At 24.7% G+C, this 13,284-nt stretch overlaps 1 protein-coding gene across 2 annotated transcripts in view; it reads right to left on the reverse strand.

Annotated features, from left to right (window-relative positions):
• The window catches only part of LOC132917103 (leucine-rich repeat-containing protein 24), a 144,401-nt gene extending 131,897 nt beyond the window's left edge, over positions 1-12,504 (reverse strand). For both annotated transcript variants that reach the window (XM_060977666.1, XM_060977667.1), the window contains exon 1: positions 12,145-12,504. The gene's annotated coding sequence lies outside the window, so the exon portion shown is untranslated. The remainder of the gene's footprint in view (positions 1-12,144) is intronic.
• Positions 12,505-13,284: the final 780 nt, after the last annotated feature.

Below are 13,284 nucleotides of genomic sequence, written 5' to 3' on the forward strand. Positions count from 1 at the left end.
CCCATTATATATGTCGAATACCCATGCATTAAACGTTAGTAAAGCATTGCACGTAGTTACGTTACGAGATTGTCTACTTTGCACAAAATGCACAAAATAAAAAAAAAAGAAATATGCGATCTCATATCCGATTTCATAATTTTTTTTTTTATTTTTTTTTTTTTTTGTCACCCACATTGAGCAAAAACAAAGGCTGGAGGCAGTTCGTCTTACTTCAATCCATCTTTCGACGTCGCGAAATCCAATTACCTGAGGCCGTGATCTTCCGAGAGAAACACAAACCTTTTCGGAAGAAATAAACATGATTTATTAACTCTTTGACAAAAACGACAGATTTGTACACTTTAAACCTATTTTTTAACACACTAAACCATGCGAAATTGTCCTCAGAAACAATCGAAAAATGTTTGAATTGCATTCTAGTATACAATAAATGAAAAATTATATTATTTTTGTATTTCGTTTACTTACACAGTATTTGATTTGATAGTCATCATAAAAGATAATATTATAAAGTAAAATTATAAACAATTAATAATAAATAATATTATTTATTTATTTGGCTACAGACACATTAGTATTTTTGAATCGAATACATAAGATAATTATCGACTGCAATATAATATCATAATTGTCTTTTGCTTATTAGTTATTACCTATTATATAATATGATACATTAGGAAGTTTATTGATAACACAGTGAAATAATTTAACAAACTTAAAAACAAATATGGTGTTAGCCTAATAGCCTAAAACTGTAGATTTAAAATAATATTATTTTGTTTTTAACTACCTTCCCGGAAAGGGACTTACAGTGATTTTTTTTATTCTGAAAACATTTTATACGGAATTAATACTTTTTAAATAATTTTTATTTCAATAATATCTCTTCTGATGTTCAAAACTAAGCACTATCGCTTAAATTTTATTTTAATGAAATATGTTAGATTACAATAAATAAAATAATAGTTTTCCTTTTTTTTCTATTACTTGCTATTTCTAATTTCTATGTATTACTAATTTTATCATAATTTATTGTATACAAATCAATTTTAAAAACATTTAGACATATTTATTTAAAACTGATCTTGAAACCTTTAACCTACTATCATACTTAGAGTAGTTTCAAGATAATCGTTAAATAATCTCACATTACAATAAATTCCTTGTTGTAAATCTATTATTAATTATAAAAATTGATTCCTAGAACTGTAATTTGTATTACTAATATTTTCATTGAATCAATACTATGTGAAATATAATATGTTTGAATTGAAGTACAAATATTATGTTACAAACAATTATTTCTTTGAAAATTTAACTTTTTTTAAATTATTCAAATGCTTTAATTATTGATATATTATTAATAAATAAAATATTCTGGGATTTTCGATTTCAAGTATAGCGTAGTAGCTGTTATAATACGCTTCAAGTTGCTTTATATCATTAAGTACCTGTATTTTAACAATTTATATTCTCTGAAAATTACAAATACGTAGATAACTTATTATAAAATATTCATTAAAAACATCTTTTATCAAATGTCGAGGAATTATTTTGGTGAATTTAATTACGCCACTAAATAAAATTAATTATAAAAAGGATAATTATATTATAATATTTTTGTACATTGAATCTCTAGCTGTAGTTAAAAAAACAAAAAAAAACAGAAAATATATTATATAATATTTTTTTTTTTTTTAAATAATAAACTTGTTTAAAAAGCGTGTATTTTACACTACTAATATTTAGTATTTTATAGGTATTTTAAAATAAGAAAAAAATACATTAGATGTGTAAATGGGTTCAACAAATATCGCTAGTAACTATTATGAATATTATGGTGCCTACAGTATATTTTATATAGTTCATTAAAACAGTTTTATAATTCAATTAATTTTCATTTCAAATAGCTACCATCATTTAATATTATTATTGACATCACGTGCCAGTACACGATTTTTATCTGCTGGAAAAATGTATAAAGATCACGATATTTCCATGAAGATATTTTACGCAAAAAAAGAAACTGTTTTAGTAGATTTCTGGGATTTCTCCCACAGTTTTCATAAAATATTAAACACTACATCAGCACATCAGAGTTCAAGTTACACGTTTTCAACTCTCATATAAATGTATTCCATAGCATTATTACTCAAGGGACATGTGTATTGTTCTTTATGAAGTATAGGTGCAAAAGTGTTAATGAGGAGAGAAAAGACTAATGTTTTCCATTTTCTGAGCAGCCAAATAATTACAGAAATCGTCTCGAATAATAATTTCTTGAAATCGCTAATGAGTTTTATAAGAATATTATACAGTAAATTAAGTACATACTACATATGATTATATAAGGTTATAATTTCAAAATTAAATCACACAAATATTATGTTACATAGGTACATTAATAATAATATGCACTTTGCAATCGAATATTCCAAACATTATCGTATTTTAATATACTCGATGACTTAAAGCATTATTAATTATCAGTGATAATTTATCATTATTAGTATGTATTGAGAAATATTAACGTAAAACATGTAAACAGCCTCATGATTAAATTACATCATTTTAAAGATGACTTTAGTTAGGTAATTATTATATGTAAAGTTTAAATTTTACATTTTTAAACCCATTAAAATCGCCGAATAACATTATAAAATAAAATTAATAAACTATCATTTAAATAATCAATTATTGAGCCAAACTATCAACATCAGTATTATATTTATTTAATTCAGAAATTTATTATTTTTACGGGCGTTATTTTCCAAGAAACACTCTATAAGGTGTAAAGTAAAAATTTAAATAGTTAATATTCATTCGTAATTTCCTTGTAACTAATTTGAATCATTTTTGTCTAAAATTAATTGACGTCTTCGGTCTTGATGTTTTGTTTCATAATTAATTATAAAACAAATATAAATATTTCTTAATTAGACTTATCAATTTGATTAACAATTGATTGTTAAAATTAAAAACTAAATTTAATACCTATCTGTGCAAAAAATATCAAAAAAATAATGTAAAATTCGAATTTAAACCATAATTCCTCTAAATATTCCTTAAAGTGTCTTTAGACTTTAGAAAAATTATTTGTGATGGCATTTTTAGTTTACAATTTATTTTATTACACTTCAAATGAAATTCAGTATATTGTAAAAAAAAAAATTGGGGATAACCAAACTAATAATAAATTATGGTCAGCTAATTTATAGTTATCAGCTTATCTATAACTACATATTAAAATATTCCGTAAACGAAAAATAATATTTAAAAGTTTGCTTTAGATATATAACAATATCAATGGTATGATTACCGCTTATTAAATTTTAAGTTGTTATGATAGAATAAACTTTGAAAAAATTATCAGATTAACAAGGAATGAGTATTTAATCATGTAAAATTCAACCTCGAATACGGATAGGATTAGATGGATGTAAAACAACGTTCTTTAGATAATTAGTCGATAAAAATCATCATCATGATATTAAAAACTGACAAACATGACTTTTGTATAAGCATTTATTTGATTATAAGTACAGGTTATTTGTAAATAAAATATAAAAGAGTTTGTAGGTAATCTTAAAATTGAAAATTATACTGTTATGAACTAATTTTGCATTTTTCTCATATTTTCTAATTTTAATATTTATACTTAAGTAGATATTGATTTTGGTTTGGATATTTTTTTCTTAAATATTTATACCGACTACATATCAATTTAATTTTATTATTGTATACTATAAAATAGGCATACCTACAATCCGTTACAAAATTATATATAAAATGTAAAAATTAATTTTTTTTGTATTAAAATGTGTCTAAATAAAATGTTTATATAAGATTAAAATAAACATAATAATAATATTTTAGGTTAGTTTATTAAATAAAAATATGTGTTTTCATATTTCTTAAAAAACTTTGAAAATATCTGTTAGGTAATCATTTATTTAAAAAAGATATATAAATTATTAAGGTGTAGGTGCAGGATACATCTTGAGGATTGTACATAATTATTGGTGGGCTAGTATGAGAACGAACATTGGTAATACTATTTCTATTTGTCTGACGCATATTATGATTGAACACAAGTAATGTTGTGATATAGTTATAGTTATTTATTTTATTAATCATTAACAATCTTATCTGTGTTCTGTGTAATAATATTAAAATATAATTGCAATAATTTGCTAAAAAATCATTTACTTATAACTAGTTACGTATTCGTCTGGTGAATTAAAAATAATGACAAATGTTTCTAATTTGAGAACAATTTTGAGTAACACTAGGCTTAACATTAATACATAAATATAACATTGTTCTCTATTTGTAAGCATATTATCGAAATTTCGCAGAAAAATACAAAAATAACCATTATAAATTAGGAAAGTATAATCCGTATACGTTTTAAATCTATTATAAAACTACTGTATGGATTTTTTAAAAGTTTTGTATGATAAAAATAATGGTTTTCAGGAAACGTGTTAAAATAAAAAAACAACTCGCGTCGTATAATATATTATTTTGTTATTCAGTGTAGAAATTTAATGTTTTAACAATGATATTGTTAAATAATATATGAAAAATATATTGGACGATTTTTAAGGTTATTTTTTTTCAAGCACAGCTTTGAAATTCATACGCATAGAAATATTCGTCATTTTTCTGATTGGCTGAACATAGTTATAGTCGTGATATGACCATGGTCAAAGGCTATTCAGTATATTCCAACGAGTACCAACGTTTTATTTTTTTTTTTCACGAAGTGTTTCGTTTTTTATACTCAGGGATGTAATAAAAAAAAGTTTGTCACTTTTATGAAACACACTTGGCAAAGGTGAGTTTCGTTGGCTAAGTAATCGTTTTGAAGCAGAGAATAAAAGTTGGTCTCGAGTGACACTGAGGAGTATAATAATAAAGATAAGATAGATAGTTGATAAAATGTAGACGTTTTTTGAATGACACTAATTTGGTAAATTGACATAAGTAATGAGACGTTTATTCATAGAAATCGATATAATAACTAATTTAAATTTAAACCAATTTAAGGATAAGAAAACTTTATAATATTATCAAATATTAACACTTTTTTTTTTATTTTCTTATGAATAATATTATGATAGTGACGTGATATTGAATAAATATGTTATAAAATTAATCTGAAATGCGTTGATAATCGATACAACTACTATACTATACGGGTATTTGACATGTTACTCGAGACCTTAAATATTTCAATAAAATACACTTTCAACATTCCATGTGTAATACTAATTTTAATTCTTATTAGATATTGTAAGGTTTCACGTGGTGTTATGTAATAATTTGGTGTGGAGCACTTTTTAAATCAAAACAATATCAAACAAATCAAACGGACACTATTCATTTTAAGGGATGGTCATATTATCATTATATTAAATGTTTTATTGGAACTAAATTATACAAAAATATTACATTTACGGGAATTATAATACTGAATAGTGTATTTTATTTAAAACAATAAACCATATTATTATAATTTGTATTTGTCATCATTAAAAATGCTTAGTCCGATACAATTTTAAATAATATTATATTTGCGCACTATAAAATACACAAGAATACGATCTAATACTTCAAATCGCAAAGATCTACAAACTAAGCATTTATATAGATTGTGTTAAAATATAATAGATTTCAAAGTTTAGAATAGTTAGTTGTACTTGTATTTCAAGATGTCTATAAAATGTTAAACTGAAAACGCTCACAATGAAATATTGTTTTTCTTATCAATATCAACGTAAAAAGTCTAAAACAATTTTACGTAGTAAAAATACGTTTAAACCTCATTAAAAAAATTGATTTTTGGTCAGCTGTCATCTCGTTTTCAGTGAAGCAATTAAACACCATAATGAATCGGTTTGGCAATAAATTATATTTTATAATGACTCTTCCGGAGCAATCTTGGTATAATTAATGTTTATGACTTGGAAAATAATACATTTTAGACATCGTTCAGTATATGGCCACAATGATTCATTTCCTCTCAAATTTTCTTTAAAACTTACTAAGAAAACGTTTAAGCAAAACACAAGATGTTTTTAAATTGTTTGCCAAATGTATTATTCTTTTGATTTCAGATTATCACAAAATAGTATGGTAACACAGTAAAAAGTTTTTAATAAATTATTTATTATTTTTTTTTTTTGTTTAACTGGCCCAAAAAGTTAAATAGAAAAAAAAATACTCAGTTTATATTAAAACCCAATGAACAAATAAACTGTTTAAAATGTTTAAAAATCAAGCTTTTTTTGTTCAAGAATAATTTGTTTTAACATTAACTACCTATTATTTATTTTTTTTTTTTTTGTTTTATCTTTTATGTATAAAACTGATATTTATATCACTCCTTAAATGTATTTGAATAGCCATTCCTCCTTTTTTTGCAATGTAAAAATAATTTATTATTCAATTTGCAATTACTTGTTTATAATTGTTATTTTGTCATTAATAATAACACTCCGGTCTATGTGACTATTAACCTTTTATTTATATCATGCGTATTAGTGTATAATATTGTTTTTTTGTTTTGATTTTTAATATAATATACCAGTGTTATTTATTTATTTCATCAATTTAATTTTGTAAATTAATTGTATTGTTTATATCAATTTGACTATTTTAATTCTAATGAAACAACTATACATTTCCTTATATCAATTTTCAATTTATGTATAATATACATAATTTAATGTTATTAAAAATTTAAAATAATAATGAATAATACAAATACTTTCGTTTCTTTATCATAATTGTTATTTTATCAATTATAATTGCATTTAAAACTAGATTTTGTGTGATGTTAAACATTTTCTATTTAATAGTAAAAATTTATCATTTTTATGTAAAACTAATTAATAGAATATTTATAGATACTTCACATTTCTATTGTAATTTTAAAACAGTGTTATGAATAGTTTTTATATTTATTTTTATTCAACACCATATAATATGTGGTTAGGTATAAAACCAAAATGTGCCAATGGGTGTACAATAAATTAACAATTATCAATTACAAGCTTTAAAAATAAAAATAAAATATATATTGGATAGATTGCGTGCATTTTGTAGGTTTATTATAGTTTAGATTGAAGTCTGCGATGTTGAAAGTTGACTGAGGAATCTTCTTGTAATTCGCATTATGTTATAATATTTCATAAATACTATACAGATCTTAGTTACATAGTAAAAACATATTTTTGATATAAGTGTAACGCTCAAATATATACATGACGTTGTAATTTATTATGAAAAATACATCCTATTTTTATTGAAAAATGTTTCAAAATATAAAAATTAATATTATCGTTATTGTAATAAATATTGAAGAATACACAACCTTGAAGTCGGTTAAATTTCCAAATTGCCGTATATTTTGTATTTTTTTTAGGTCTTAGTAAATTATTATTAGATCCCAAACTTTTATGCACTAAAAAACCTATAAAAATGCATTAAAACCTAAAAAAAAAAAAATTTATAATATTGATTTATATGTTTATCAAAACATATTTTAAGTTAGAAAAACATCAACTATGAATTTCAAAAAAATATGTAATAGTCATTATCATCTAAATTCTAATTAATATGTAAATTAAAATATTGAACAATGTTTTACATATTATTTAAAATAAGCAAAAGTAAAAAAGAGAAAATAATAATAACAAAGAACAAAATAACTATTTTTTTATATTTTAAATAAGAATGTATGATACGATTCAAGATAACAGTGGAAATATGGTTAGTCTTATATCTAATTAATAGTATAAGAAAAACCTTCAGTCAACCAATTATTTATGGTGTATGAAAAATGTGTACAAATGTCTTAAAAAATTATTAAATTTTTTTTAAAGTTTATAGAAACACAAAAAACAGCTGGTAGTCTGTAAAACACAAAGTGATTTATATATCTACATAAATGTTTTCAGGGATTTTGCTACAAACATTTATCTTGTGTAATAAAAAATAAAGGAAGGAAGTTATAGAAATACATATCCACATCTGTTTAGTTCCAACTAATTATTTTTTAAGTATGTAAAAAACGGTTTATTATACTTTACATAATAAGTCTAATTTTAAGTTGTAAATCAATTTTAATCAATTTTCATATAATATTACTTTATAACTCATTACATACATAAATATTTTTTAATGTTTATATATATATATATATATATATTAAAAAGCATGTTTATTATAATGCGACTGTATATGTACTTTAAAATGGACTAGTTAAGACTTCCGTTCAAGTTCATCAAATTGAATTTAGACGCCATACGACTATGAATAGTACATAAAAATACAGTTAATAAAATTACGTAAAATTAATTATCGCTATAATTCAGCCAATAACGTAGTAGATTCTTATCACATAATGTTGGTTCTGTATATTTCTGAATGTCTCTAATAATACTCGTAATTAAAGAATTATTAAAATAACTCCTTAAATAAATAATCAGCTAGGTATTATACGAGTCACGTAAAAATAACATTACCTTATCTTATATCCACCTTAAGTCTAACAACAAACTACAAATTAATGAAAATACGTAAATCCGTCCACGGGAGCGTTTTTTCGATAAAAATACGGTGCACTTGTCAGACAAAATTGACGATAATCATTTTATTTTTGACATTCAAAGTACCAACCATATAAAATTACCTACAAGAAATGGCATAAACTACCATCAACGTTGAACATCATGCTTTTACTGATACAAAAAGTGTAATCGAAGAGGAACAAAAAAAAAATAACACATCAACGTTAAACTAATACAACTCTCACTCCATTCAGAGTTCTCAGTTTATATATTATATAGGTAATAATGACAAACAACGCAAATGATTTTAATATGCGTATATAGCAGTGGTCGGCAACCTTTTTGGACTCTCGGGCCACATTCACAAATTAAAAAGAGTTTGCGGGACAGACAAAAATAATTTTTTTTAATTCTTAAATTATTTACTGTGAAAAATAAATACTGTTTAAAACTTTAAAATAATAAAAAGTGTATAAAAAAATGTCGTTCTAGAATTTAAAGCGGCCTGTATACAATAGTCGCACGGGCCGCCGCCGGTTGCCGACCACCGGCGTATACAATAAAATGATTTAACAAATCGTTTGAATATTATTCAATGTTCACCTATTATATGGCTATATGACAGAAAAAAAACACGAAGCATTAGCCATATCTTTATGGCTGATTGTCTCATTTAATATGTTATTCAAAACTGTTTATTTATAATTATATTTCGATTATATGATGTCTACTGTAATCACGGACGCATGATTGTTCCGTCATCATCTTATTTAATTTTGATATACATCTCATAAGTAATACGCGTTGCACGAGCATCAGTAATCAAATAAGTAAATCTATTCCACCTACCATGGTCAAAAGGGTTCAAATAAGTAAATCCGTCCCACCTACTGTGGTCAAAAGGGTTCAAATAAGTGGTGGGTGAAAAGTTATTTAGTGTTTAAATATCAAACATTTCACTCAATAGTGGGCAGTGATAGCTAAAATAATATAATTTACAATAGTCATGCATGAATAATATTAAATATATTAAATATCTGAAGGCGATATTATTTTTTATGTTAAATATAATTTATATTTTCTTTTACAGTTTGGTAATGATATTTTTCAAGAGATTTAATGAAATAACTTACTGGAAAAAATTGAATAGATGACACTTCATAAATCATTACGACCATGCATACTGCGAACCATTGTCCATTTATTATGATAATGATTATCATTCAACACGTTGTACAATAATACAGTACTTAGAGCTGCTAATGACCAAAATTTCATAGCTACTTAAATTAATAGAAAAAGTATTTCATTATACACTTCTGTCACAACTAAGTACCATTTTATAGAATGACAAAACAAACGGTGTTTAATAATAAAAAAATTCAATCAATTATTATACGTTGTATGTTGATATCGTTTCAATCTGAAAAAAACATAGGTACATAGATGGTCGGTTTCTTTGGATTTTATCATATTTTCTTTAGAATTATTGCCATAATTTATGATACTTTTATACGTATTTGATTTTTTCCGCTCAAATAAGTCTATGCGAAGATGCTTAACTTGAAATATAAGGTTGCAACCGGTGATTTATGAGACCACAGGATTGAAATGATCAAGAATCAATATAAATGCTTTAATTTAATTTTGAAACACGTTCAAACAAAACTTGTTTGTATTGATTTATGAACATTTTACTTTATAAAAAATGATTCTTTAATATCGGACAACACTCATTATTTCAAAATCTATTAATTTTTGAAAAATATTTTTAATATTAGATTGTTTCGATACATGAATACTGAAATTTGGACCAGCAATTTATAAGTTAAGTATTTAAAGTCTAGGTAAGTGGAGTAATAGACCAAAATTTTGCGAGGGTACCTCACCACTCCGTTAACAAAAACTTGAAATGGTTATAACTCATAAACTACTCGTCCGAATTTGGTTTCTATGTTTCGAAATAATCCAAAAAAATAGTGCTTCGGAATATGAAATTAAATATGTATATTGTCATTAAAAAAAAGTAAAAGCTTAAAAAATTATAATGACAAAAAATATTAAAAAATACAACTTGCTCATCTTGACTGAAAATTATGTAAAAAAATGTATAGATTTAAAAATAACGAGTGTTGTTTAATAAAAGGGTCACGATGTATAAATCATTCATGTTGTAGAAAACTCTCAAACTGTATTATTACCAGTTTTGCTATTGAAAAATATCATGTCAAAACTGGCAATAAATGCAGTTTGTGGGCCAAAAATGACACTGTATACTGAAAGTATTATTTACTACAAAAACGGTTCTTTACTTTAAAACTAAAACAATAATAAGCTACCTTCTCAGAACAGAAAAACGCATACTTCCGCTTATTCGAAATTCTACTCAACCAATTACATAATCTCAACACTGTAGTCGTAAATAATATATTTCTATCGTCACCACTACCAGTACGTAAATTCCCGCTAACACCCGACACATACTTCATACATAGACGTAATGTATTGATGATTTAAAAACAACTGATATTTCAATTTTTTTTTCTTAGATCTGCCATTAACACGCATAAACTATTCGTGCTTATAATGTCTAAAAATTAATTCTCGTAAATTAAGCCAAAGTTTAAAAATTACTTTATTATATATTATTCAAAAACTGTATTAGACTTTAAATGTAATTATTTCCTCGATTAAAATTAAAATCATAATCTTCGATTCGAAAATGTAATAAATTTGTATGAAGATAAATAATATGAATTGTATTATAAGCAAATATTATAATCTCCGATATTTTCCTTACTTGCATACAATATTTGAACGACGGGACTAATTTCAACTGTAAATCCCGACAATAAACTAATAAATTATTATTTATTCACAAATTCGACTATTAATTTTAACAGCTTTAATTAAGTCTCGAGTTTTTATTATATAATTTTTCAAATTAATTATTATTTCACTAAAATATAGCTTTTCACAAAAAAATAAAATGATACAATTAATGTTTTTATTGGCATTATTTATAAGAAATACACATTTTTTCGAATTTCGTTAAACAACATAAACTTAAAATTATCATTATTATTGAAATCGTTGCAATATCTGTATCCTTACTCACACTTGTATTTTATGTTATTTATTTAATGCATATTTATGTAATCTCAAAATAATAGGGTATTTCATAATATTCATTAATTTTAGCCAATTTTTATCATTTTTTTTCGTTATAACTATAGTAATATAGTGAATATATTACATTTATAATAGATTAATAATTGTTGACATTTTTACATCATATAGTTTTAAACGAACGCATACATGAATACGATTTGTTCAATAAATTACTAAATAAGAATTAATTATCTTAGTCAACTGAGTAGTTCACTTTGATTTAAGAAAAAGTCCACGTTATATTCAAAATTAAATGATTTTGTTTTCTTACGTCAACCTTATTAGTAATTAATGCATTATTCCAGTATAAATAAACCACTCTAATTATAAATTGAAACATTCCAAAGAATTAATAACTAATTAAAATTGTTCATTGTTTATTGATACTTACTCTGAACACGTTCTTATGTTGAAATTGTATTTGATTATTCTTCCACGCGGTAAAAATCAAAATTAAAATGAACAACCACAAAAATGCACTACACAAAACGATTTCACAGCTCCGCCTGAGAGTTAGTTGACTATAAAATAAAATTAATAATAATATCGAACACCGCTTTCAAATAGTATTTTTCGTGGTAAAACACTCAACTCCGTCGATACGATTTTATCCGAAAAAAACGAGTAAGTACGTAAAAAAAAAAAAATCGTTTATCATGTACGTATTATGTGTGTTTGTTAAAATAATTCGACGAACACGATCACTGAAAACAGCGCACGAAGTGTTGCTGACTGGCGAGGACCCGGCGAAAAATCCAACTACGGGGGTGAAAAACCGGCGCGAATATTCAACCCCTCATTCAGCGGCTTTACGGCGAGCGGCTACCGTTCGCCGCCAGGCTTCGCTACATCAACGCTGTTAGGGCTGTACCCGAGACCTGTGATATTATTGGCGTAGACAGCTCGATGTTTGTCCGACTTACCGTAGTGTTCTAGCCGAGATAAGATTGTCCGCGGAAAATAACAAAACGGCATGTCGGTTTCGTGAACACCGACCAGCTCAATAAGTTATGGAACAGATATTATTAGACGAGTTTACTCCGCAATGGATTTGGAATTAATATGAATTAATATTATAGATTATTACTATTAAATGCGTTTATCTCGTATAGATAAATAAGGCAATGGATGCTGGTAACAAACAATATTATTATATCATTACGTTTAGGGGAAAACAACTTGATTCCTGTCATTATCTCGAATTTGGTTTAAATGATTGCTAAAATGATTGTATTATTTCATAACATCCTATTTTTAAAAATATTAAATATTGTTAGTTATTAGGTGGGTACACCCTTTTTTGAAAATAAATGCTGAAATTTATATTGACAACGGTAAACAATATGATACTCTGTACGGTATGGATATCGTATTCAGTACACATTTGAAAAAAAAGGTATGGCCAGAACTAAATACTTATGGTTTAGTATAAAATGTTATTTAAAACTAAGAAATAAATACCTAATAAACACACATACACAAACATACGTATCGTCATATTTTTCCTCTGAAATAAAAAAAAATTAAAATA

This window comes from Rhopalosiphum padi, chromosome 1 (genome assembly GCF_020882245.1).
Source record: "Rhopalosiphum padi isolate XX-2018 chromosome 1, ASM2088224v1, whole genome shotgun sequence".
In the NCBI taxonomy this organism is placed as follows: Eukaryota; Metazoa; Arthropoda; class Insecta; order Hemiptera; family Aphididae; genus Rhopalosiphum; species Rhopalosiphum padi.